Source organism: Brachyhypopomus gauderio, chromosome 16 (assembly GCF_052324685.1).
Source record: "Brachyhypopomus gauderio isolate BG-103 chromosome 16, BGAUD_0.2, whole genome shotgun sequence".
In the NCBI taxonomy this organism is placed as follows: domain Eukaryota; kingdom Metazoa; phylum Chordata; class Actinopteri; order Gymnotiformes; family Hypopomidae; genus Brachyhypopomus; species Brachyhypopomus gauderio.
The window spans coordinates 2,378,347-2,404,049 of NC_135226.1; the positions used below are offsets into that span (position 1 = coordinate 2,378,347).

General features: G+C 44.6%; 1 protein-coding gene across 10 annotated transcripts in view; it reads left to right on the plus strand.

Moving 5' to 3' along the window:
- Positions 1–25,703, plus strand: part of tenm4 (teneurin transmembrane protein 4) — a 218,687-nt gene that overhangs the window by 7,724 nt on the left and 185,260 nt on the right. Inside the window, exon 2 of one of the 10 annotated variants that reach the window (XM_076975785.1) lies at positions 14,810–14,877. The exons of the other annotated variants lie outside the window; for them this stretch is intronic. The gene's annotated coding sequence lies outside the window, so the exon portion shown is untranslated. The remainder of the gene's footprint in view (positions 1–14,809; positions 14,878–25,703) is intronic. 10 annotated transcript variants of the gene reach the window in all.

Below are 25,703 nucleotides of genomic sequence, written 5' to 3' on the forward strand. Positions count from 1 at the left end.
GGTGTTGTGAGTGGGGGTGTTGTGAGTGGGGGGGTTGTGGGGTGAGGGGTGTTGTGAGTGGGGGGTGTTGTGGGGTGAGGGGTGTTGTGAGTGGGGGTGTTGTGGGGTGAAGGGTGTTGTGAGTGGGGGTGTTGTGGGGTGAGGGGGTGTTGTGGGTTGGGGTGTTGTGAGTGGGGGGGTGTTGTGGGGTGAAGGGGTGTTGTGAGTGGGGGTGTTGTGGGTTGGGGGTGTTGTGGGGTGAGGGGGGTTGTGGGGTGAGGGGGTGTTGTGGGTTGGGGGTGTTGTGGGGTGACGGGGTGTTGTGAGGTGACGGGGTGTTGTGGGTTGGGGGTGTTGTGGGGTGACGGGGTGTTGTGAGGTGACGGGGTGTTGTGTGGTGGGGGTGTGTTGTGGGGTGAGGGGGTGTTGTGGGGTGAGGGGTGTTGTGGGGTGAGGGGGTGTTGTGGGTTGGGGGTGTTGTGGGGTGACGGGGTGTTGTGGGGTGAGGGGGTGTTGTGTGGTGGGGGTGTGTTGTGGGGTGAGGGGGTGTTGTGGGGTGAGGGGGGTTGTGGGGTGAGGGGGTGTTGTGAGTGGGGGTGTTGTGGGGTGAGGGGGTGTTGTGGGTGGGGGTGTTGTGGGGTGAGGGGTGTTGTGAGTGGGGGTGTTGTGGGGTGAGGGGTGTTGTGAGTGGGGGTGTTGTGGGGTGAGGGGTGTTGTGAGTGGGGGTATTGTGAGTGGGGGTGTTGTGGGGTGAGGGGTGTTGTGAGTGGGGGTGTTGTGAGTGGGGGGGTTGTGAGTGGGGGTGTTGTGGGGTGAGGGGTGTTGTGAGTGGGGGTGTTGTGGGGTGAGGGTGTTGTGAGTGGGGGTGTTGTAAGTGGGGGGGTTGTGGGGTGAGGGGTGTTGTGAGTGGGGGGTTGTGGGGTGATGGGTGTTATATGGGAAGTGACGCTCCAGTCACATTCAATGTGCACAAAGACTCGTGTTGCTTCTCTTCAGTGGTCAGTAACAGGACGTCCATTGTGTTATGCTACAGTCCAGTGCTACACAGCAGTCTCGTACGCTGCTGGCAGCTAATCGCGATCGTAGCGTCCCACTCAAATTTCAGGTTTGGTCACAGGAGCTTAATTTAGTTTCACAAACTTTGACTCGTCTCACATGTACAACCACCTGAGTTCGTGAGTGTAGCATAACGCTTTGCACCTGTACAGATGGCCTGTCTGCATTACGAACCTTAACCCTGACTGTCCATTACAGTCTACTAGAGTAGCAGAGAATTACTACATGGGCATTACTACATGGGCATAACAGACAGTGTTCTAGACTAAAGGGGTAAAATCTCTAGCTCTACATCTGCTGTGTGATGCTGGACTGGCCAGACTGGAACACAGAATTCTTATATGACCCCCAGACCCAGTTACGCTGTACTGAACAACACTAGAACACTCTACTTATAACACAGTACTGCTTACATGTCCACTGTGCCACTGTACCACCGAACAACTGGACACAACACTGTGCTGCTGCTTGTAGGTGTGTCTAGAGTATATCACACCGCACAGGGGGTGAGAGAGACGAGTTAGAAACATAAATGAAAGGCTGTTTGCCTGTAGACGAAACGTGACAAACGTTCACACTGTCCACAGGGCTGCAGAGGTGAAATGGAGCTGCTCATTCTTCTGTGTGTGGTATTTGGAGAGAATCATCTTATTGGATGAAGCAAAGCTTATGTGGTCATGTTACAACTGCAGCCCAGAGAGAGAGAGAGAGAGAGAGAGAGAGAGAGAGAGAGAGAGAGAGAGAGAGAGAGAGAGAGAGAGAGAGAGAGAGAGAGAGAGAGAGAGAGAGAGAGAGAGAGAGAGAGAGAGAGAGAGAGAGAGAGAGAGAGAGAGAGAGAGAGAGAGAGAGAGAGAGAGAGAGAGAGAGAGCTTTAGCAGCTGATGAAACTTAGTCTGAGAGATGGGGAGGGAGACAGAGAGACGGGGAGGAAGACAGAGAGACGGGGAGGAAGACAGAGAGAGACGGGGAGGGAGACAGAGAGACGGGGAGGAAGACAGAGAGAGACGGGGAGGAAGACAGAGAGAGATGGGGAGGGAGACAGAGAGACGGGGAGGAAGACAGAGAGACGGGGAGGAAGACAGAGAGACGGGGAGGGAGACAGAGACAGAGAGACGGGGAGGGAGACAGAGAGAGAGACAGGGAAAGAGATGGAGAGGAGCAGAAGGAGAATAGGAGAAAAAAAAATCTGTGATATTACAACATGCATATCACAGAGTTTTGCAATAATAATAATAATAATAATAATAATAATAATAATAATAATAATAATAATAATAATAATAATAATTATTATTATTATTATTAATAATAACAATAATAATAATAATAATAATAATAATAATAATAATAATAATATTGCCATGATAATAATTGTAATAATAATGATGATGATGATGATGATGATGATGATGATATATCTTTATCATGTCTGGAGGTTACATTACCAGGACACTTCTCCTGACATCCTATGTCAGGGCTATAATGGAAGCACAACTGTATGGGTTCTACTGCCACCTCCTTGGGTTCTACTGCCACCTGTATGGGTTCTACTGCCACCTGTACGGGTTCTGCTGCCACCTGTGTGGGTTCTACTGCCACCTGTACGGGTTCTGCTGCCACCTGTGTGGGTTCTACTGCCACCTGTATGGGTTCTGCTGCCACCTGTATGGGTTCTACTGCCACCTGTATGGGTTCTGCTGCCACCTGTATGGGTTCTGCTGCCACCTGTATGGGTTCTACTGCCACCTGTACGGGTTCTACATGCACAGGTCTCTGGCCTCTCATGGGCCTTCTGTCTGGCATTTCATCATGTGCCGTGTAATCTTATGCAAGACGTTGAAATGCAGACAGTAAGCAGGTAATTAGACCCTAGTGATTTACAGATGAAGGGACACTGTAAGTGAGGACCGTGTTTGAATGTCACCGAGTTATAATAATAGGAAATGTTTTTGCAGGCGTTATTGCGTAGTCATATGAGTTATATGTAATATGGAGACATATGTTTAATCAGAATGAGAAATTGTCCCAGCCTTCAGTGTGTTGGTTTTGTTTGATGTATTGGGACGGCTGTAAGATGCTTGGAGCGGTTTCTCGTGGCTTTGACAGCGTTTTAGGTTAATTGATTGCTTTGTTTCTGTTCATCTCCACCACCTGACCTACACAGCGAGGGCAGACATGCTGTTTGAGAGAGTGGAGCAGTTACGGGCCCGATGGGACCCACGGGGCCACACAGGACAGTGGTGATCCTGAAGCGGGTCTTCGTGTATGTTCTGGTCCTCCGAGAGACAAGCAGGACATTATGAGGAAAAACAACCTTTGAAATGAACGCCACGTTATTCCTTCTAACGCACCAACAAACGAGGTCTCCGTTCGAGTACTGACCGAGCCGTCAATGCAGACGATTACGGGAAAAGTGAATTGGGCTTGAGACTCGAGAGTGGACAAACAGTGAGTACAGAGCCGCTGGTTCCTTCCGCTTCTATACATAGCAACGAATCAAATGCTAGAATGGAGGCAGGTGAGGAAAATTACTAGAGAACTGAACAAGAGGCAAATGGTGATTAAGTGTACGTGATTCGGTGTGTGTGAGTCAGTGTGCGTGATTTGGTGTGCGTGATTCGGTGTACGTGATTCGGGATGAGTGATTCGGTGTGCGTGATTCGGTGTGCGTGATTCGGTGTGCGTGATTCGGTGTGTGTGAGTCAGTGTGCGTGATTCAGTGTGCGTGATTCGGTGTACGTGATTCAGGATGAGTGATTCGGTGTGTGTGATTCGGTGTGCGTGAGACAGTGTGCGTGATTCGGTGTGCGTGATTCGGTGTGCGTGAGTCAGTGTGCGTGATTCTGTGTACGTGAGTCAGTGTAAGTGAGTCAGTGTACATCTGGGTGTGACTGAGAATTTTTAAAGGATCCATGATGCCAGTTACTAAAGGGGAGGTAATTCAGGTGTACAAACAATGTCAGGTTAATGGTGCAACTTCTGTGCATCAATTCCTCAAAAAGTGATTGTTGCGCAGTTCTGAGGTACACTTGCAGTGGCCAGTAGAAGGTGCTAGGAAGCTGACCTTTCAGTTGTAAAATACACATTTAAAAAATTTAATATTTTAAGAATGATTATGCTAAAATGCATAGTAATGGGTGCAAATATGGTGGAAAATTAGCGTCTGAGTTAATTACCTCTGTCCTCTTGGGTGATGTAAATACATGCGTTGCAGTATAAATCTAACTAATCAAGATTCTCAGATCTGACGTCTGATGAACGCTTTATGTAGCGGTAGTGTAGTGGAGAAACTACACATTGCTGAGCTGAGTGGTTGGCTAGTTAGGTTTGTATTGTGTATTTTTGTAGGTTTTGTATTGTTTTTTGTAAATTTTGTATTGTGTATTTTGTGGTAGATGCTAACTGCATTTTGTTGCTTGTGCGTGTACTGAGCAATAATAAGACAATTGAAATTTAGTGGTGTTCCTGACGACCTGAGCTGAGATGTTCACACTTTACCACTGTGAAATTTGGCCAGATGTAATGAGTGAGTAGTTTTCCTTTTGATACTTGCTTGAAAGCAAGATGAGTATAGACGATTACAGCTAGGTTAGATGATATAAGTTCACTGCATTAGCATGAACACTGTGGTCCTCAAACCTGGTCCAAGATGGCCAGAGTGGTTCAGTGTCTGACCTACATAAATGCACCAGATTCAACCCATCAATCGGCTGGTTCAGTAGGTGTGTCTGTCAGAGCAGTCAGCAAATGTATTGAACTCTGTCCTTGACACCCCTTATTTAAACACCGTTCATTGTTCTTACACAGTGACAATCAACCTTTTCTATTCTATCTCACAGAATCTTACACACTATTCAAATGGGATTAATTTTACATGGGGAGGTGTGGTAATGTAATTATAATCCATGTTCCTCAGTGATTTTAGTCCCACCTGAATTCTCCATGTCAGTCATTTTTATAGATTCCCGCACACCTCTGGCCTTTCTAGCAGCTGTAGGTGCACTCTGTAGGTACACTCTGTAGGTGATCTCTCTAGGTGCACTCTGTGGGTACACTCTGTAGGTGCACTCTGTAGGTGATCTCTCTAGGTGCACTCTGTAGGTACACTCTGTAGGTACACTCTGTAGGTGATCTCTCTAGGTGCACTCTGTGGGTACACTCTGTAGGTGCACTCTGTAGGTGCCCTCTGTAGGTGCACTCTGTAGGTGCCCTCTCTAGGTGCACTCTGTAGGTACACTCTGTAGGTACACTCTGTAGGTGATCTCTCTAGGTGCACTCTGTGGGTACACTCTGTAGGTGCACTCTGTAGGTGCACTCTGTAGGTGCCCTCTCTAGGTGCACTCTGTAGGTGATCTCAGCTACACATATATTTTGATGATCTTCTAACCCAGGTCACTGGTTTGATTAAACATCAACTTGTGTCAGCTAACAGATGAGTGAAGAACTCCACTCCTCTCCTAGGGCTGTGTTCCATACTAGCTCTCGCCAGACCACAGTTCATTCATATTTCATGCAGCAATAATGTTTTGTAGATGTGGCCAGTAAAAGCTGCGTAATGACAGCGATGGCAGCTGAGTAGTCACTCCTGTCTCTGTAGTTCACGCCACATTTCTTATTCCATGTGGAATCAAGAACATGTTGGTCTTGTGGAAAAATGACTTTATGGACAGATGTCTTCAAAACTAACCCAATAGAAATACTACTTTAGAGACCTGTAGCCTGTACAATTAAGTGGCATCAATTCATCTCCATGAAGTATTTATATTTCTTGTTTTTGTCTTGTCACAATCAGAAGACTTTGCTCTTTTATAATATGGCTGATGGAACAGTAGTATATTCACTGCAGTAAATATGCAGTATCTGATATTACTATGTCATTTTGATTTGCAGTAAAGTTTATACTAATCCGAAGTTTTTTGAAGTTATTTAATTTAGTTTCTTGATTTTGTTCTTGAAAAAATGTGTGTGGAAGCATAATAATAGATAATAGTATAATGGCATCAGTGCAAACTATCCACAATTGCACTCGACTGGGTCTTTTTCTCACTTTAACTTAGCACGGCCTGCAGTGTGTTACGTCATCTAAGTTGAACTAAACTGCAGTGTGAGGTTTTGTGTTGGGGGCTCAGGGACCAGTGTGAACAGCTGTGATGCCCTGTAAGGCCAACACACACACACACACACACACACACACACACACACACACACACACATGAAAACACGCTCTCTCTTCCTCTTTTCCAAACGCTGAGTTCTATTCCCCCACTCTCAATATGCAGAGGCACCACTCAGCCAGGCTCTCTGCCCACCGTCCCCAGCCCTGCACTTTGAGAGAGGTCAGAGGGTCAGAGGTCAAAGGGAGGAGGGTCATGGGTCAGGGGTCTACGGAAGGAGGAGTTTATAGCAGTGAAGTAAGTGTTCTCATTAAATGCGATTGACAGGTTTATATTGTAAACATTTTGAAATTACCCAATTTGACCCAGTTGTTATGTGGGCTAGACTTACACTGCATACATTTACAAGTCCACTGTTGACTGGTTGTAGCACTGGATTGTTAATGTGTATCACGGACAGCCGTGGCTCTGTGGTGCTAACATGACCAGGGCTGCCGCCTGATTGGATGGGAAGTCGAGGGAGTGGGTGGAGCAGGCCGCCTGCAGGACACACACTGGCCCCTTTGTTTCCGCGGCAACACTGGTGCATGCTCACGCAGCAGAGCATGCTGGGAGTGTGTCCGGGCTGCTGGGACGAGTGCTGCAAGAGACTCATCGATATATTTGTGAGCATTAGGTGGCAAAGTGGAGTGATGGCTCTCGAGGGTTCTGCCCTTAAGCTGCACTCCTATAAATATTCATAAGGCCCACCAGCTTGTCTGGAAGTGAGCCGGCCGCCTTGGCCCAGTGTCACACACTGTCTTTCAGAACCACCGGCTTCAGGCCCCTAAGATGACATTTAGTGACGTCTCCTTTCAGGTCCAATTTCAGCTTTCATGGATTTGAAGTGGCACCTCAAGCTGCTAAAAAATGAAAGAAATGAGAGTGAAGATTTAGAGGTGAAGGTGTAGCTACAGTTAGAGGTGAAGGTGTAACTACAGTTAGGTTAGAGGTGAGGGTGTAGCTACAGTTAGGTTGGAGGTGAGGGTGTAGCTACAGTTAGGTTAGAGGTGAGGGTGTAGCTACTGTTAGGTTAGACGTGAGGGTGAAACTACAGTTAGGTTAGAGGTGAGGGTGTAGCTACAGTTAGGTTGGAGGTGAGGTTGTAACTACAGTTAGGTTAGAGATGAGGGTGTAGCTACAGTTAGAGGTGATGATGTAGCTACAGTTTGAGGTGAAGGTGTAGCTACAGTTAGGTTAGAGGTGAGGGTGTAACTACAGTTAGGTTGGAGGTGAGGGTGTAGCTACAGTTAGGTTAGAGGTGAGGGTGTAACTACAGTTAGGTTAGAGGTGAGGGTGTAGCTACAGCTAGAGGTGAGGGTGTAACTACAGTTAGGTTAGAGGTGAGGGTGTAGCTACAGTTAGGTTGGAGGTGAAGGTGTACCTACAGTTAGGTTAGAGGTGAGGGTGTAGCTACAGTTAGGATAGACGTGAGGGTGAAACTACAGTTAGGTTAGAGGTGAGGGTGTAGCTACAGTTAGAGGTGATGGTGTAGCTACAGTTTGAGGTGAAGGTATAGCTACAGTTAGGTTAGAGGTGAGGGTGAAACTACAGTTAGGTTAGAGGTGAGGGTGTAGCTACAGTTAGGTTAGAGGCAGTGTTGGGAACATTACTTTAAAAAAGTAATTAGTTATAGTTACTCACTACTTTTTAGTAACTGAATTACTCTATAATAAAAGTAACTCGTTACCAGGGAAAGTAACTATTTGCATTACAGTAAAAAAAATAGTTATATGCCAATGAATAAGGATTTTTTGAAAAAGCAGTTTTCACAGTCAGTTGAAATGAGTAGATCATAAAGGTGTTTAACTTTTGATATTTATTGCACATCAACAGACCAGTGCAGGATAAAATCCTTTAAAATCCCAAATCTTTGGAAATAAAAAAAGCAAAAGTAAACAGTTACACTATATAAAGTGCATTTACATCTATCAAATTAAATTAAATTCTCTCAACCTGAAACAACTGGTTTGTTCACAACATTGTTCTGCCTCTTCTCCGTTTGTGTCGTGTGTCACTGGCGTGCTTTGGCACACGTGTAAAAACACTGGCTCTGATTGGCTACCATAACGCTGCCTTAGCCAATCGCTTACTGACTTGTTAAGTTAAACAGGTGTTACACCGAGAACTGTGACCTATTGAGATCTGTTACTTCTCTCTAGTCTGGGCAGCGGTCCGCTCGCATTACTGTTAGTATTTCAGTATATAGTAACGCACCGCTTTTAATGACCAGTAACGTCAACGGTGTTGTAACGACAGGAAAAGTAATTAATTGTATTATCCCGTTACTGACAAAATGACGTCGTTACCTAACACCGTTATTTTTAACGGTGTTATTCCCAACACTGGTTAGAGGTGAGGATGTAACTACAGTTAGGTTAGAGGTGAGGGCATAGCTACAGTTAGGTTAGAGGTGAGGATGTAACTACAGTTAGGTTAGAGGTGAGGATGTAACTACAATTAGGTTAGAGGTGAGGGTGTAGCTACAGTTAGGTTATAGGTGAGGGTGTAACTGCAGATTCCTGCATATTTCTCCTCTACAACAGAAAATATGGCTCTTTCTCTCGCAGGAAATGACACAGGTGTGTGTGCAGTCTCCATGCATAACATTTCAAGAAGACAAACCTCAAGACTATTTTCTGTCCTGGTTCTGACATGGTGGAACGTTCTTCCACTTACTGCTCGGACTGCAGAGTCTCTTGCCATCTTCAAACATAGACTGAAGACTCACCTGTTTATGTGACCACTAACAGCACAGTTAACTCCTTGTACTTTACATTGTATTTGCAATACAGGTAATTGATTCCTGTAGTTTAGTAGTCTGGTTCAAGGGTATCTTGAACTCTGACCTAGCTATGCTACTATCAAGGATGCATTCTGTGAAAAGATGCAAAGCACTTTGTAAGTCGCTATGGATAGGAGGATCTGCTAAATGCCCTAAATGTAAAACTAGAGTTATAGTTCAAGATGAGTATATGTAGCTCTCCACAAATATCCCAATACTACCACCACATCTGTCTTACTAATGATGACACATCTGTATTGAACTCATGTGTTATTGTTGAACTGTATTCTTCCCTGTATATACAGATGTAATTAGAGGTCATATCCATTTTGTCCTCACGCTTGGGCTTTAATATGAACCCTTTTGTGTAAAAAAGAACATTTTAAATCTGTTAATTAGGGGAGAATTTATTTCTAGACAAAAAGCTGATGACACCATCGTTAAGTTTCTAGTTTCAAACTTCTTTTGACTTTGGCAGTCTGTCTCTGCTTGGTGCTCTCAGTAAATGGGCAGACTGAAGGACTTTGTTGTGTTTTAGTGTTTGAAGTCATTATCGTGTTGAAGGAGTGAGTTTAAAGTGCAGACAGCAGAAGGCACATTTATGGATTTTCTGATCTTTTTTAGTTTTGCTTTCTGTGTGATAGCAGATGTTTTTAATGTGTTCTCATGTTTGGCAACGACAGTGCCTCAAACCACATTACAGACTCAAATGTGTTTGTCTTTGCCCAGAAAACACTGCTCCTGGTTTTTTACTAAAGACAGTCATGCGGAGAAGTTTTTCCCCAGAGTTAAGAACATTCCCATATTCTTATACTCCTGTTCAGATCTCTCTGTTTACTAAAGTGGTGCTGATTAGACTCAAATGATTTAGCTAATAAGCTCCAGTTGGAAGTTTTGCAAAGGATCTCAGTTCCGTATTTAAGACGTGTTAAGACGTGTTATTCATAGGTCTTATGCACAGATATATAGAAAAGTATAATTATATTTTGCTGGAACAGAACAGACTATTAAAAGCTTGGCCATACATAATGCATCGATGGCTGACAGAAGAGTTTATCTTCTGGCGTTTTTCCCTGAGTGCTGGAGTGACCTTTAGAAGAGCCGCGTTCTGCTTCTCGCCTATTCCATTTGCATTTGCAAAATAATGTTGGACTTACTAAATACCTTTGAATTGACCAGGAAGTGGCAACATGTGGGAGCACTGGGCTGCTTCCTGTTGGGGCGTCGCAGCCACTGAACACTGAACACATTTCTGCTGCTCAGAACACTGAACACGCTTCAGCTGATCAGAACACTGAACATGGTTCAGCTGCTCAGAACACTGAACATGCTTCAGCTGCTCAGAACACTGAACACACTTCAGAGGATCATAACACTGCACACGCTTCAGCTGCTCAGAACACTCTTCAGCTGATCAGAACACTGAACACACTTCAGCTGATCAGAACACTGAACACACTTCAGCTGATCAGAACACTGAACACGCTTCAGCTGATCAGAACACTGAACACACTTCAGCTGATCAGAACACTGAACACACTTCAGCTGATCAGAACACTGAACACGCTTCAGCTGATCAGAACACTGAACACACTTCAGCTGATCAGAACATGGCACATGCTTCAGCTGATCAGAACAGTGCTCACACTTCAGCTGAGTTTCAGCTAGTCCATGTGACATTCTCTGTAGTGAACAGTTATTTGTGGAAACAATTTCTTCCGAGAGATTACTTGACAGATTGTGCAGAATTCAACACATCTCCTCTCGTGATCTGTTGAGACATGTTTCTGGTTCTGGTTCACCGGTTAAAGGAACAGGGAAGGTTCCTGCTGCCACCTGTCTCCTGTTGCGAATATCTCCTGCATAGATTTGACATGAAAATGATTTTTATTGCATTATGTGTAGATTAAAATAAGATTTAATAGATGACCTCTCTCAGTATGGTCCTAAATATGATGTCTTACAGAGCTACTCAAACCTAGAGCTTTGTTGAGCTGTCTGATTGTAGTGGTTTAACTATGGAAGATATGAAACACTAGTGTTGAAACTCTGCTCAATAGAAAAGGTGGACATGGTCATAACCAAGACCAGATAATGTGGAACCACTGAAGCAACATCTAATTTAGCAGCAAAACCCGCATCAGTGTTTGTAGATTATTTAGCACAGACACAGCAGGTCATGGAGAGTGTATAATAATAGACATCAGTGCACTTAGTAAAACATCTCCCTGGCAACCAATTATCTTTTAAAAAGATAATTGATATGATTTTAAACATCTTATACATCTTTGCTTGTCAGTATTTAAATAATGCATTCAGTGGCAATATAGGCAGCATAGACATTGGACATAAGTATCATATCACTGGACAAATCATAATCACAGCATGAGATGATTTGAATGTGATTTCTGTATGTCTGGTGTGTGATTATTAACCCCTTTGTACAGCAAATGCAGAATGCTGCATAGATAGGAGTATACACTAACATCTCTTTCATATTCTAAGTAGATTCATGACAGGGTGTGAATTAGTTAACATGAACGTTAATTTGTCCCAAATATATAATCCATATAGTTTGTCTCATAAGCATCAAGATTTTATTGAAGGCCTTTACTACTCAGATTTCACTAAACAGTGAACAGGTAAAACAAATACACATGTGTGAGATATTTGTGTTTCAACTACTTCTCATTTTTTATTTTGAAATAATGAATGTGAAAGTGTATCAGTAGGCATGCTCAGTGGTTAAACAGCGTCCTGAATATGATGATATTGATATTGATGATTTTTGTTCAGAATAAAATGGTCAACAACAATGGCTAGTCAACAGTTGTCGTCATGTAAAAGCTAGCTGCGATTAATTAATTTATTTAGAAGAAGCATGGATTGACATCACCTAAATGTGCTGTTTACCTGGTATTAGCCTTAGCACTAGCAGCCAGATCAGCTGTCCCCATGTCCAGATCAGCTCTGTCCCCATGTCCAGATCAGCTCCGTCCCCCTGTTCAGATCAGCTCTGTCCCCTGTCCAGATCAGCTCTGTCCCCATGTCCAGATCATCTCTGTCCCCATGTCCAGATCAGCTCTGTTCCCCTGTTCAGATCAGCTCTGTCCCCTGTCCAGATCAGCTCTGTCCCCATGTCCAGATCATCTCTGTCCCCATGTCCAGATCAGCTCTGTCCCCTGTCCAGATCAGCTCTGTCCCCTGTTCAGATCAGCTCTGTTCCCCTGTCCAGATCAGCTCTGTCCCCATGTCCAGATCATCTCTGTCCCCATGTCCAGATCAGCTCTGTTCCCCTGTTCAGATCAGCTCTGTCCCCTGTCCAGATCAGCTCTGTCCCCTGTCCAGATCAGCTCTGTCCCCCTGTCCAGATCAGCTCTGTCCCCCTGTTCAGATCAACACTGTCCCCCTGTCCAGATCAGCTCTGTCTCCCTGTTCAGATCAGCTCTGTCCCCATGTCCAGATCAGCTCTGTCCCCTGTCCAGATCAGCTCTGTCCCCTGTCCAGATCAGCTCTGTTCCCCTGTCCAGATCAGCTCTGTTCCCATGTCCAGATCATCTCTGTCCCCATGTCCAGATCAGCTCTGTTCCCCTGTTCAGATCAGCTCTGTCCCCTGTCCAGATCAGCTCTGTCCCCTGTCCAGATCAGCTCTGTCCCCCTGTCCAGATCAACACTGTCCCCCTGTCCAGATCAGCTGTCTCCCTGTTCAGATCAGCTCTGTCCCCATGTCCAGATCAGCTCTGTCCCCTGTCCAGATCAGCTCTGTCCCCTGTTCAGATCAGCTCTGTTCCCCTGTCCAGATCAGCTCTGTTCCCATGTCCAGATCATCTCTGTCCCCATGTCCAGATCAGCTCTGTTCCCCTGTTCAGATCAGCTCTGTCCCCTGTCCAGATCAGCTCTGTCCCCTGTCCAGATCAGCTCTGTCCCCCTGTCCAGATCAACACTGTCCCCCTGTCCAGATCAGCTGTCTCCCTGTTCAGATCAGCTCTGTCCCCATGTCCAGATCAGCTCTGTCCCCTGCCCAGATCAGCTCAGACTGACTCAAGTCAGAGCCTCAAGCAGCACTCGCACCCTAGTTTTCCCTGTTTCTAAAAGCAGTGCCATCTAGCACACCTGCTCCATTTACTGCAGTGCAAGACAAAATGGTTAGAATGGACCATTCTTCCCTGCACCCTCAGCTGGTTAGACGAGGTTCATTCCTATTATTACACATGCGTAGCTTTAATTTCTGTCAATACTACTATTGCCTTGTTTAAACAGAACAAATGGATAAGCTGATCAAAGCGATCAGGATTCTCAGTGAGGAAGTCTAGATAGGTCATGAATAGATCCACACGCATAACTGTACAAACCACCATCAGTTCATTATGTTTAAATTGCAAAAGGAAGTAGATCTAATCATTTTTCTAATTAACTCCACAAAACTGAACATGCAAGTTCACACATGATTTATTCAGTGTGGTCTGGACAGACTAAAGAAGCAGTGTAGTTTAGAAAAGAGAACTATATTTAATGGTCAGGTACATTTTGACGCATTAGAGAGGCCAGAAGCTGATGTTAATTCTGATAATGAGTTCATGGAGACTGAGGTGTTCTAAGACGGTGCTAGAATATTCTGAAATATGCTTCTCACTCACAGTGCCTGAGTTCATAATGTTTGGGGGTTGCTTGTTAGGTGTATAAGAGAATGAGGAACAAGCTGACAGTGATGTTTAATGTCTTTCATCCCTAAGACCCACTGATAATTGTTAAAGAACATTTTTTCAGACATCTAACCCTAGGTGAAGAAAAGCACTAAAAGAATGGCCTAAACAGACCAGTACCAGCACCACTAGAGTTGGGTGAAAACCCATTACTATGAATCCTTCCAAAATTGACTAATAAAAAAATCCAGAAACAAAATGAGGTTAGTAATAGGGTTATTAATATTAATTTAACTTCATTCCTTTATTTCAAGATGCTAAAAATATATATATCATCATGAGGATTTTCATATACTTCCACAAGGAATGTGTTCAGTTAAATGTAAATTGGGTGCACTTGCATAATAAATCCTTATTAAAATTAGATCAATTTGCATGTCACATTATGTGTCTTACAAAAATAATGTGTATGTAACATGTCATGATGATGATTTCTGTACACCTGGTGAGCATGTCTAGCAGAGTGTGTAGGCTCTGTGCTGCAGGGGCTGATATATAAAATCCATGTTACTTAAAGGTTTGCTTAGCTTTTTTGGTTGGTTTTGATATATGTTGTTACATAGCATTTAGATGGGTTTGATCAGTGTTGTTATATACAATGTGTGTGTGTGTGTGTGTGTGTGTGTGTGTGTGTGTGTGTGTGTGTGTGTGTGTGTGTGTGTGTGTTACGTATAGTATGTATTGTGTTGTATTTTGTATTGCCCATGGCTGGGTTTGATATATGTATACTGCATATATAGTATATATTGTGTTGCCCTTGGCTGGGTTTGATATATGTATATTGTATATATATATATTGTGTTGCCTTGGCTGGGTTCGATATATGTATATTGTATATATATATTGTGTTGCCTTGGTTGGGTTTGATATATGTATATTGTATATATATATATTGTGTTGCCCTTGGCTGGGTTTGGTTGACTCTGTACAGTTTCACATGGTAGTAGTGATCACGAGTTTCTGCGCATTAAAGTTTTGTCTAAATGTCGTACTTAAATGCTAAAGAAACGCATTATCAGCTGCCTGGAGCACCACTTTGCACACTAATTCATGCTGTAAATTAAATATTAAGCATCTTTAATGTGACCACTGGGTCAGTGAGATGTATCACAGTAATATGGCTGTCTTCACAGAAGCATCACTGTGGTCTGGTGTGTGTTCGCTGCTTGTGGAGTTGGTTTTCAAATCCTACAACACCAAGGTAAATTGAGCCTAATGAACTGGCCTTGAACTTTAACAACAAGTTTAAATTTGTGTTCAGCTTTTGTACAGAGAGACAAAAAATTCTTAAAGGATCGAGTGATTTGCACTTGTGTAATGGAAGAACATTTTGAATATATAAATGTTAAAATAAAATGTATAAAATATATATATAATATATACACATTATCCCACACTGTCATACATATCGGTCATATACTGTTAGTACTGTTACCACATACTGTTAGGGAGTTAACCGTCTGTCTGTAGGTGTCAGTGAGTTAACCGTCCGTCTGTATCTTTTGCGTATGCTGATGTCTGTCTGTAAGTACAAAAATATGGACATCCTGTTTACATGTTTACATCACTCATCTATCTGCATGTTACTACAGACGAGTCAATGAACAGTGGCAGTTAAAGATGATGAATATGAATATATATATGAATATGACTCTAGTTAAGGCAGCGAGACCTTAGCACATATTCTGAATGTTCTGTATATGACTAACATGCACATGAATAGTCAAATACTAAAGCAAATTAAAATGCAAATGTATGTTTGGGCATGTATACTCTCTGTCCCACTGTCTGTGTGTGCAGCAGTCCACTTGAACAGACTGCTGACTCTTGGCATTCTTTGCTAAATTAACAAGCGTTATCGTTTGGATGCCTACGACACAGTATTGACCACAGGTTATACTTAGCAGCAACAAGCAGGCCCCTGAAACGATAGTCGCTCACCAATTATAATTTGAAATGTTGCTGAAGAAAATAGATTTATAGCTGCTAATAAAATTCCACACACACACACACGTGTGGTCAAGTGATTGAAGAATAATAGATCTGAACAGGTTGAGGGCTTGAAATGCCATTTCAATTTACACAGTGGAAATTTCTCTTTGAGGCTAATTCAGATTCAGTTCTCCTTTGAGAATAAGCTTGTAAACAAACACATCTGCTTGTGCACAATCTTCACAGTAATTGTCTGCCATCTAGGGTAGAGTGCCCACAGTGAGCAATATAATTTTAATGTCTTAAAACTGTCTTAAGATTTAGATATGCTTCCTGCAGCATGTAGAGCACCAGTGTGGAGGCATGTTGTGGTACTCTGTGTCTTTATACTCATGTTGTGGTACTCTGTGTCTTTATACTCATGTTGTGGTACTCCGTGTCTTTACACTCATGTCTTTATAATCGTGTTATGATACTCCGTATCTTTATACTCATGTTGTGATACTCCGTGTCTTTATACTCGTGTTGATACTCCGTGTCTTTATACTCATGTTGTGATACTCTATGTCTCTGTGTCAGAATGAGTATTAGTAGTTTATGGTGTAGCAGTAATAGTAGGATTAATAGTAGGAGTAATGGTAGTTCATGATGTAGGAGTAATAATAAGACCACCGAATACCACCACATACATACATATACACTTATATCACTAAATACCACTGAACACCACCACATACAACCTTATATCACTAAGTACTCCTACAAATCAGTGATAATGCTGGTTACCCAATATTTTAAATACCACTATATACAACTGCATGCACTAAACACTACATACCCATACATTTCACTACATACATCTACATATAACTACACACAACTGAATAATGCTACAAATCACAAAATACTTCTAAATAGTAGTATACATAACTCAATAAACCAGCTTAAAGAGGATAAAGGATAATTCTCCACTATTTTATGCGATGACTTATATCAAGGGTGAAATATTATGCTGTCAGGTCTATGATTACCCTTTGCTTTACTGACTGTCTGACAGGGTGTGTTTTACAATTCTGCTACTGTTCAGTTAGTATTATTGTTGTCATGAAAACATTTCATGTGATGCTTGAATAACTTCCATATCATTGCAGCACTACCCCTTCCTGCATAGTAGAAGTGCCCTGTAGGATGGGCCCTGTAGGAGGAGCCCTGTAGGATGGGCCCTGTTGGATGGGCCCTATTGGAGGGGCCCTGTAGGATGGGCCCTGTTGGAGGGGCCCTGTTGGGGAGGCCCTATTGGAGGGGCCCTGTAGGATGGGCCCTGTTGGAGGGGCCCTGTAGGATGGGCCCTGTTGGATGGGCCCTGTAGGATGGGTCCTGTTGGAGGGGACCTGTTAGATGGGCCCTGTAGGATGGGCCCTGTTAGGGAGGCCCTGTAGGATGGGCCCTGTTGGGGAGGCCCTGTTAGAGGGGCCCTGTTGAAGGGGCCCTGTTGGAGGGGCCCTGTAGGATGGGCCCTGTAGGATGGGCCCTGTTGAAGGGGCCCTGTAGGATGAGCCCTGTTAGGGAGGCCCTGTAGGATGGGCCCTGTTGGGGAGGCCCTGTTGGAGGGGCCTTGTTGAAGGGGCCCTGTTGGAGGGGCCCTGTAGTATGGGCCCTGTAGGATGGGCCCTGTTGGAGGGGAGGGGCCCTGTAGGATAGGCCCTGTTGGAGGGGCCCTGTAGGATGGGCCCTGTTGGAGGGTCTACATTCTGATTAAGAACAGGGCTGTCCTCACTGAAGGCTGACAAAACATTCAAAGTTACAAAATCGTGCCGGTCGCGACGCGTCAAGTATAAACCAGCTTGATGCGGTTCAGGGATTACGGCACATGCAGCGCCGTGCGCAGTGCCCTAGTGCCTGTACATTTACATTGTAATGGTCCAATGAAGGTCATTTAAAAACCAGGACATTTCCTCACTTAAAAAAATACCCAGGACGCCAGGACAGGACGTGAAATATGGACATGTCCCGGCAAATATGGACGTTTGGTCACCCTAACTTAGGTGGAGACATTTTTCTACCAGTTGGAATAGGCTACTTTTAACCACTCTAATGCAGTAATTTGGAATTTCTTTGCTTAATTTATTTCTTAAGTTTTGGAACAAATTAGGCGGTTTTTAAACATCTCCACATCTGTTGTTTTGATGCTTTGATGATTTTTATTGCTTTTTCATATGGATCCTTTATTGCACAATCAATGTTTCAGCTTTATTTCATTGAAGTTCAAAATGTTTGCTATGTTTGCATAAGACGAACATGAAAGTGTTGTGCTTATAAATGCATCAGGTGTTAAGTGGGCACTGGGTGTTAAATTCTTATTGCATTAAACACCATATTTATATTCATTCAGATTGCAGATTGGGGCAGGATGCATGTGGCAGTTGTTGAACTGCAAGTAGTCCTGCTCTCCCTCTTCTCCTGTCCTGTTCTCCCTGTTGTCCTGTCCACACCACCTCCGTGCTAAACAGTAGCAGGACGTCAGGCAGCGGCAGCCTGTGATGGGTCTGTGTGACCCATGCAACACAACAAAGTAACACCTGGATGTGTTACCCAGGTAACACAGCTGGGAGATGTTACCCAGGTAACATAGCTGGGAGATGTTACCCAGGTAACATAGCTGGGAGGTTGCCGTGGTGCCCACAAGCGAACGGGCCTGGCACCGATACCAGCAGCAGCATCTCAATCCCTGATTCCAGCGCCGTGGCGTCAGAGTGACAGCGAGTCTCTGGGGGACGCTCCACCTCCCGCTGTTACGTCCTGCTGCATTAGCGGGACACGGTGCAAAAACAGCTTCCCATCTGGAAGACCATCAGCAGCTTGCATTCTGCACATCACACTCACCGCAATTAAGAGCTGTTTGTTCGTGCAAGACGTCTGCTCTCGGCTGGACCCCGGCTCTTTACACTCCCTTTGAAGTCTCTGTAGTTCCCTGTTGGCTTGCTGTAGCCTCTCAGCAGTCCGGGGCCTTTTGTGGCGTGTTGGTTGTGTTTAGCGTTCAGGGGCTGTTACTTGATATTTTAAAAGCATGTGTGAAGCAGGAGGGTTGGAGCAGAGTGAGTCTGGGAGGATGAATCTGTAGGGGCAGGTGATGTGGGCGTGGAGCTGTAGGGGCAGGTGATGTGGGCGTGGAGCTTCAGGGGCAGGTGATGTGGGCACCCTAATGAACGCAAGTTCATAGAAGTCTAGATTATGTTTACAACATATAACAAACAACAAACATACATAAATGTATGAAATGTTTCGTGAGAATTTTAGCAAAATCTTTTGTCATCATTTGCCGTGTTTCTAAGCCAGCCTGGTAAAGTCATTCTCTCCTGGCCATTCAAGCCAGGAGTAAGAAAGAATCTTCAGAGTAGATACCTGCTATCACCCAGTACATATATCCACCAGCACACCATCCCAGTTGGCACAGGTTAAGGAGTCATTGGTATTCTAAGATCACATGTAAAGGTGACTTGGCTGCATAAGACACATTCACCTTTATGCAGTGGTGTATGTTTCCTTTCAGCCCACATCACGCAAACTAACACAGTAGTATGAGTAGTAGTATGTAGCATTGTAGTTTGAGAAGAATTATTGGGTGGGGACGTGTATTCTTATGCCTTTATTACAGGGCTCAAGAAGCTGAGAGTGTGTATGAGGATCATTGTGCTGTCCACTGTACTGACAGGTCCAGGAACGCTTCCAATTACATGAAAACCTATTCTGATTTCATGTAATGCATCTTTAGCATATGAACATTCTCTGCATGTTAGTGCATGGCACAGCAAAGTTAATTTAATTCTAGGAAAATACTGACTACATTATTCAAGCTAGCAGCTTTGATTTTTAACAATTAATGTAACATTTACAATAAATGTGAATTTCCATAATTTCTTATATTACAAATGTGCTAATGCTGTGCTTAAAACCGCTCTTTAAAGGGAAATTAGCTCTACGCTATTTGAGGTAGAACTGCACGTGAGAATTAAGAAGTACTTAGTGAGTTATGAATGTTACAAGTTACAAAGAGTATGTAAGAGTTACAAATTAACACTTGTAAATTTGAGAATGGAATTTTGGGAAACGCACCCCTGATCATAAGAATCGTTTCATATCTCTATGCTGAAATTGTTATGGATCCACGTTGTGTATGAAGCAGTTTCTAAGCTGTAAATGTGTGGAAAGATCACGGCTGGTTATGCTCCTCTGGCAAGTGAGCTAATAAATGCAAAATACAGCTGTGAAAGTGAAGCTTCCCTAGGGGCTGCATTAACTCAGCCCCAGAGAACAGAACCTCGGCCGTGAGACTGGACCCCACTGCTGCAGAATAGAACCTCAGCCATGAGACTGGACCCCACTGCTGCAGAAATCTCACAGAGAGAACAGAGGCTCAGCCGTGAAACTGGACCCTGCTACTGTAGACATCCACACACCCACAGTAATATACTTGCTCAGAACCACTGAGTGAATTCATGTTTCACACCCATCAATTGATTGAGTTGGACCACCATAGCTTGAATTAATTTTTCACAGTAACTTGATTTTACCATTTCTCCATGTGTAAAAGAAAGTCAGTAAGGACCATACACATGGATTGGTGCTAGCTATCCAGATTGGTAGACAGCATGGTTTCCATGAATGTCTTCTGTTCATTGACATGTTGCTGTGATGGATGGACTTTGTTTCCAGTACCTTTAGCAGTGACTCGTTCCTGGGGAGATTAGTAGTGTTAGACAGTAGAGTTTTTACAGTTGTTCAGGTGCGGGGAGTTTACAGTCTTTCAGGTGGCATCAGTGGGGTGTTGATTCTGTTCCTGAAACAAAGAAAGACACATATGTACAGAATGTGCTGTCAGTGTGTTGGCGTGTTGCTGTGTGGGTGTGTCGCTGTGTCACCATTCTGGTGTGTTGCCATGTCATTGTGTCAGCGTATCAGCATGTCGGTGTGCTGCAGTGTGTTGGCATGTCGGTGTGTTGCCGTGTCGGTGTTTAGCGTGTTGGTGTGTAACATGTTGGCGTGTCGTTGTGTTGCCTTGACAGCATGTAGTGTGTTGGGTTGTTGCGGTATCGGTGTGTAGCGTGGCGGCGTTTTGGTGTGTTGGTGCGTCGGTGTGTAGCGTGTTGGAGTGTCGTGTGTAGCGTGTTGGTGTGTTGGAGTGTTGCTGTGTCAGTGTGTGGCATGTTGGTGTATCAGTGTGTAGTGTGTTGGTGTGTTGTTACATCAGTGTGTATCGTGTTGGTGTGCTGGCGTGTTGTGTGTAGCGTGGCGGCGTGTTGCCGTGTCACCCAGCCGACTGCCACAGGTCTCTTTGTCCCTCTGGGTTCCGTGTGGGACTTTGTATGTTTTCCATTTAACTGTAGCGTGGCGTGTACGGCTTCGGTCCGAGGGTAGAAGGAAACTTTCGTGGGAGGCCACGGTGTCCCTGTCTGTGCCAGATAATAAAAAAGCTACGGTCAGCCTGGAAGCTGTGAAGGCTCAGGCTTCTGATGGCCACAGAGGTGGAGCTCATATGATGCTCACGCTGCTTCGTGTCATCTCCGTCCAGAGCACGCAGGTGGGTGTCGGAGATGGCAGAGAGATACACAGCGGTGGGAGTGTCGTTTCAAGCCGACGCTTAGCATGCCGTGCGTGAGCATGGGTAAGGCTCACTGCTGAACCTTTGATCCTGCTCCCATGTGCTGAACAGTGTGAGGTCCCCTAGCACCGGCCCACTACACTGAACCACTGTCATATGGGTTCTGTTCGTGATACCTCTTAGGCATATGGGGGACGTTTCACAGGGGATTGCGCTTGTGAGGTGCTTGTGAGTTGATGTGTCAGTAACATGGGTGCTGTATTTAACCCAGAATGTGGTCCGAGCTGCAATTAAACGTCACTGCGCTGATGTGCCACTAACGTGCATCATGGCCCCATCTCCCTCCTGCAGGAGTTGTTCAAATGCTTCATTTTCAATCACTTTGCTGGCCCATTGACTTTTAGCTGTGCAGTCAGACAGGCAGCAGAGCCCAGTGGAACATCCGAGTGGCTGATTCAGTTGCTGGCGGCCCTGCTGACCGCGTCCACTTTCAGGCGTCCACACTCAGGCGTCCACATTCAGACGTCCACTCTCAGGCGTCCACTCTCAGACGTCCACACTCAGTCGTCCACTCTCAGACGTCCACTCTCAGGCGTCCACACTCAGTCGTCCACTCTCAGTCGTCCACTCTCAGACGTCCACTCTCAGACGTCCACTCTCAGTCGTCCACTCTCAGGCGTCCACTCTCAGACGTCCACACTCCACATCCCATTCTGCAGCTATTTACCTCGTCTCCATTTGGTTAATAGATCCATTAGGCAGGATGTGAAGGAGAGGCAAATTAGACAGTACTCTGTGTGTGTGTGTGTGTGTGTGTGTGTGTGTGTGTGTGTGTGTGTGTGTGTGTGTGTGTGTGTGTGTGTGTGTGTGTGTGTGTGTGTGTGTGTGTGTGTGTGTGACCATCCAAGCATCCATTATATGAGTTGTGTGACACATTCATTTTGAGATTTATGAGTTGGGAGAGACTGATTGGGCGTGTCTTAGAGTGTTGATTCCCTGAGAGAGCAGCACGGTTAGCAATAGCACAGTGTACTAGCACGGTTATCATTAGCATAGTGTACTAGCACGGTTAGCATTAGTATAGTGTACTAGCACAGTTAGCATAGTGTACTAGCACAGTTAGCATTAGCATGGTGTACTAGCACGGTTAGCATAGTGTACTAGCACGGTTAGCATTAGCATAGTGTACTAGCACGGTTAGCATTAGCATAGTGTACTAGCACTGTTAGCATTAGCATAGTGTGCTAACAGGGGCACCTGTGGAGAGCGCGCAGGCTAATCACATTCCCCTCACTGATTGGGCTGCCTGCTGCTTCTCATATGGGGTCGGCTGTTACAATCCACACGCCTGCCTGTGTTTCTCTGATCAGACCCTGTCGCCATTGCCTGCAGCTGTCCGGATCAATCCTGACTGACCTACAGAATTACATTAACATATAAAGATGTGCTTATGTCTTTAGCAGGATTATGTCTGATTAAGAGACACATGCACAAGAGTGTGTGTCCTGTAGTTACAGTAGTAGAACAGCATGTGTTGACTATTTTATCTTCCCAATCTCTAATTGATAGAATTCTCGTCATTTTCAAAATTCCTGCAGTGACTCTTTATCTGTGTCAGTCTGCGAATACACCCCACATAGTGCTCAGTACATTGGCATGGCTGCTTAGTGAGCTGTGAATGGTTGGGTCTGTTTCCTTTCATCCAGCAGTGCTGCACAGTTTGGTGGTGTGAGCATGTGCTATAGTGCCTGAAGCACTGCACTAACTGCACACAGTGTGCTCCTGCTCACACACACACACACACACACACATGCTCTCACACACGCACATGTTTCTGCCTCAGTTTCTCTGTGCTTGTCCTCTGTGGTGTCGTTTTGCTCATTATGCTGAGCTGCTAGGAGAGTGTTGTACAGGCACCGGCAGCTCACAGGCTGAGCAAATATTCATGAACCGGGACTTTAACGCATGAGATTTAGTGTTACTATCAAAGGAGCATGCTGTGTTGTGCAGTAAATTCAGGCCCTGTGGATTATGCTGTTAACAGCAACTTGCATTGGGCTACACTGTCACGCAAACCAAAAACAAATTATGGACCAGTGGTTCACGCTCGTCTGCTCAGACAGGCTGCTTAGGAGATTTTAGTGATTCCCTCATAACTGCTGTGCAGTTCGAGGCAGACGACCAGTTAAACCAACTCCACTTACTGGTGGACTCCTGCATTAATGACACTAAACATCCTGTTTTGGATGTTATGATATGCTTCATTATTTATCTACCATTAGACACACTACTGAATCATTTATTCATCTTATGCAGGTTTGACTTGAGTTATAAGTCAGAATGGCAGGTGTGTAGGAATGATGGTGATTCAGTGGCCCTGTTCTCACATCACAGCAGTCCTCACACTAACACAGCCCTCCCACTCTGTCCGTCTGTCTCTCTCCCTGTTACTCCCGTCCAGGAACACAGAGGGCAACATGGCACTCACATGCACCGAGAGAAGTGATGAGAAAGGGTCAAAGGTCATCCAGAGTTCACCTGGTACACACACGCTCGTTTATTTTGATCGTATTTCAGGGTTAACGCAGTTCAGTTTTTTTATAGTTTCACCTACTTAACCACTTCGTTCTGTTCTAGATCCAGTGTGTGGTGAATGTTGGAGACGATCTGTTGTTTTGCTGTGTAGTTGTTTAGGTGGAAGTGCATTAGCAGAAAATGGCAAAACAATCGTAAATCAAGTGCGGAGGGCAAGTAAAGACGTGTAAAAGGAGTGTAGAGAGGGTAGAATGAGAGTAGAATCGCTGTACTATTCCTCGGTCTGCCAGCGAGAGGCGTCTCTCTGCACACGTTCGTTCAGGATCTGGGGCAGAGCTCCGGGCCTCTGTGTTCTGGGTAGGATGAAAGAGACAGCAGGACAGATCTGATGACACCATGTTGTCCACACACATCCTAGAAGACAGTAGGAATCTTCTCTCTCCAGAAAGCTGTTGGAACACGAGTCTCTTCTCAGTCAGCCCCGGCGTTTACAGCTGTCTTGGTGGACCTTTAATTGGTACTGTTACCTCAAGACCAGGTAGCATTTGCTCACAGGGATATTACCACAAGTATACGCTACAGTGTTCTGGTGGAGGTGTGTGTGTGTGTGTGTGTGGGGGGGGGGGGGGGGGGGGGGGGGGGGGTTGTGCTGCCCTTTATACACCTTTGTGTTTGAGTCTGATTATTCTCATTAGTGTATTATCTATTCTTCTCGTTAGTGTAATTTCTATTCTTGTTAGTTAAATTTCTATTCTCATCATTGTAATTTCCTTTTTTCTTGATTGTATAACTTCTATTCTTCTCTTTAGTATAATTTCTATTCTTCTCCTTAGTGTAGTTTAAAATTCTTTCTGGTTTGTTGGACACTTGCTTTGGTTTCCTTGTTTAAAGAGGACAGGAAAAATGTAACAAATTTTTACAGTTAAATTGTATGATTTAAATTAACATTCTTTTTTAATTGGTTGGGTGTTTTGTTTGCAGTTTGCTTAATTAAAGTAAGTTTGAAATACGGTATTTCTTTATTCAGTTTATTCATTGAGCATGTTAGCAGTGTATCTGTTAACATAGAAATTCATCTATCTATAGAAAGTCATTTTATCACATGTCACGTCATTTTCATACTGTCGAACATTGTTATTGTAAATGGCACATTTTCTTCAAATCGTGCAGGCCTAGTGTGTATGTTTGTGTGGGTGTGTGTGTGGGTGGATGTGAAAATTTTATTTTTAGAAAGTCCTCCTCCTGGTTGAAGAGAGTATGACACACAGATTTCCACCTCAGATTGGACAGGGGTTCACGGAGTCACAGGGTGCAGATTTGAGCTTCGTAATATCCCACGGCCTTGGACTGGGATGCGTTTACTTTGTTCGACAGTGCACACACTCCCTGAGCTCTATGAATACTTCCTTGTAGCTGTTTTCTTTATCTATTTCTTTCAGATCCAATGACCACATAGCAGAAGTTCTAGTAGTTCTGGGTAGTTGCAGTTCTGCAGTTTCAGACTGTAGTCCATCTGTTTCTCTGCATATTTTGTTAGCCCTTGTTTCAGCCGGTCCTTCGATGGTCAGAACCCCACAGAGCAGGTAGTATTTGTGTGGTGGATCGCTCTCAGCACTGCAGTGTTACTGGCAGGCTGGTAGTGTGTTAGTGTGTGCTATGCTGGTCCTGTGTTTGGGGTCTAGATGCTGGGAATGAGGTCGGAGCATCTAATGGAGTTTACAGTGAGTAGACAGTGTTTAAAACGCCTGTAACACTAATGTAGCTGATCTACTTGCACCAGCACAACACACACTTCCACACCTCCACCACTGTTCACGGCACGAGGCATTGTTCACCGCACTAGTGAGCTAGTTCTTCAAAGGAGAGAGATCTGAATGTGGAGACACTGGAACGCGGCCCTCTGCAGCGCCACCTGTAGTCAAAAAAACACAGGACAGGTGAGAGGCAGCCACCTCTAAGCA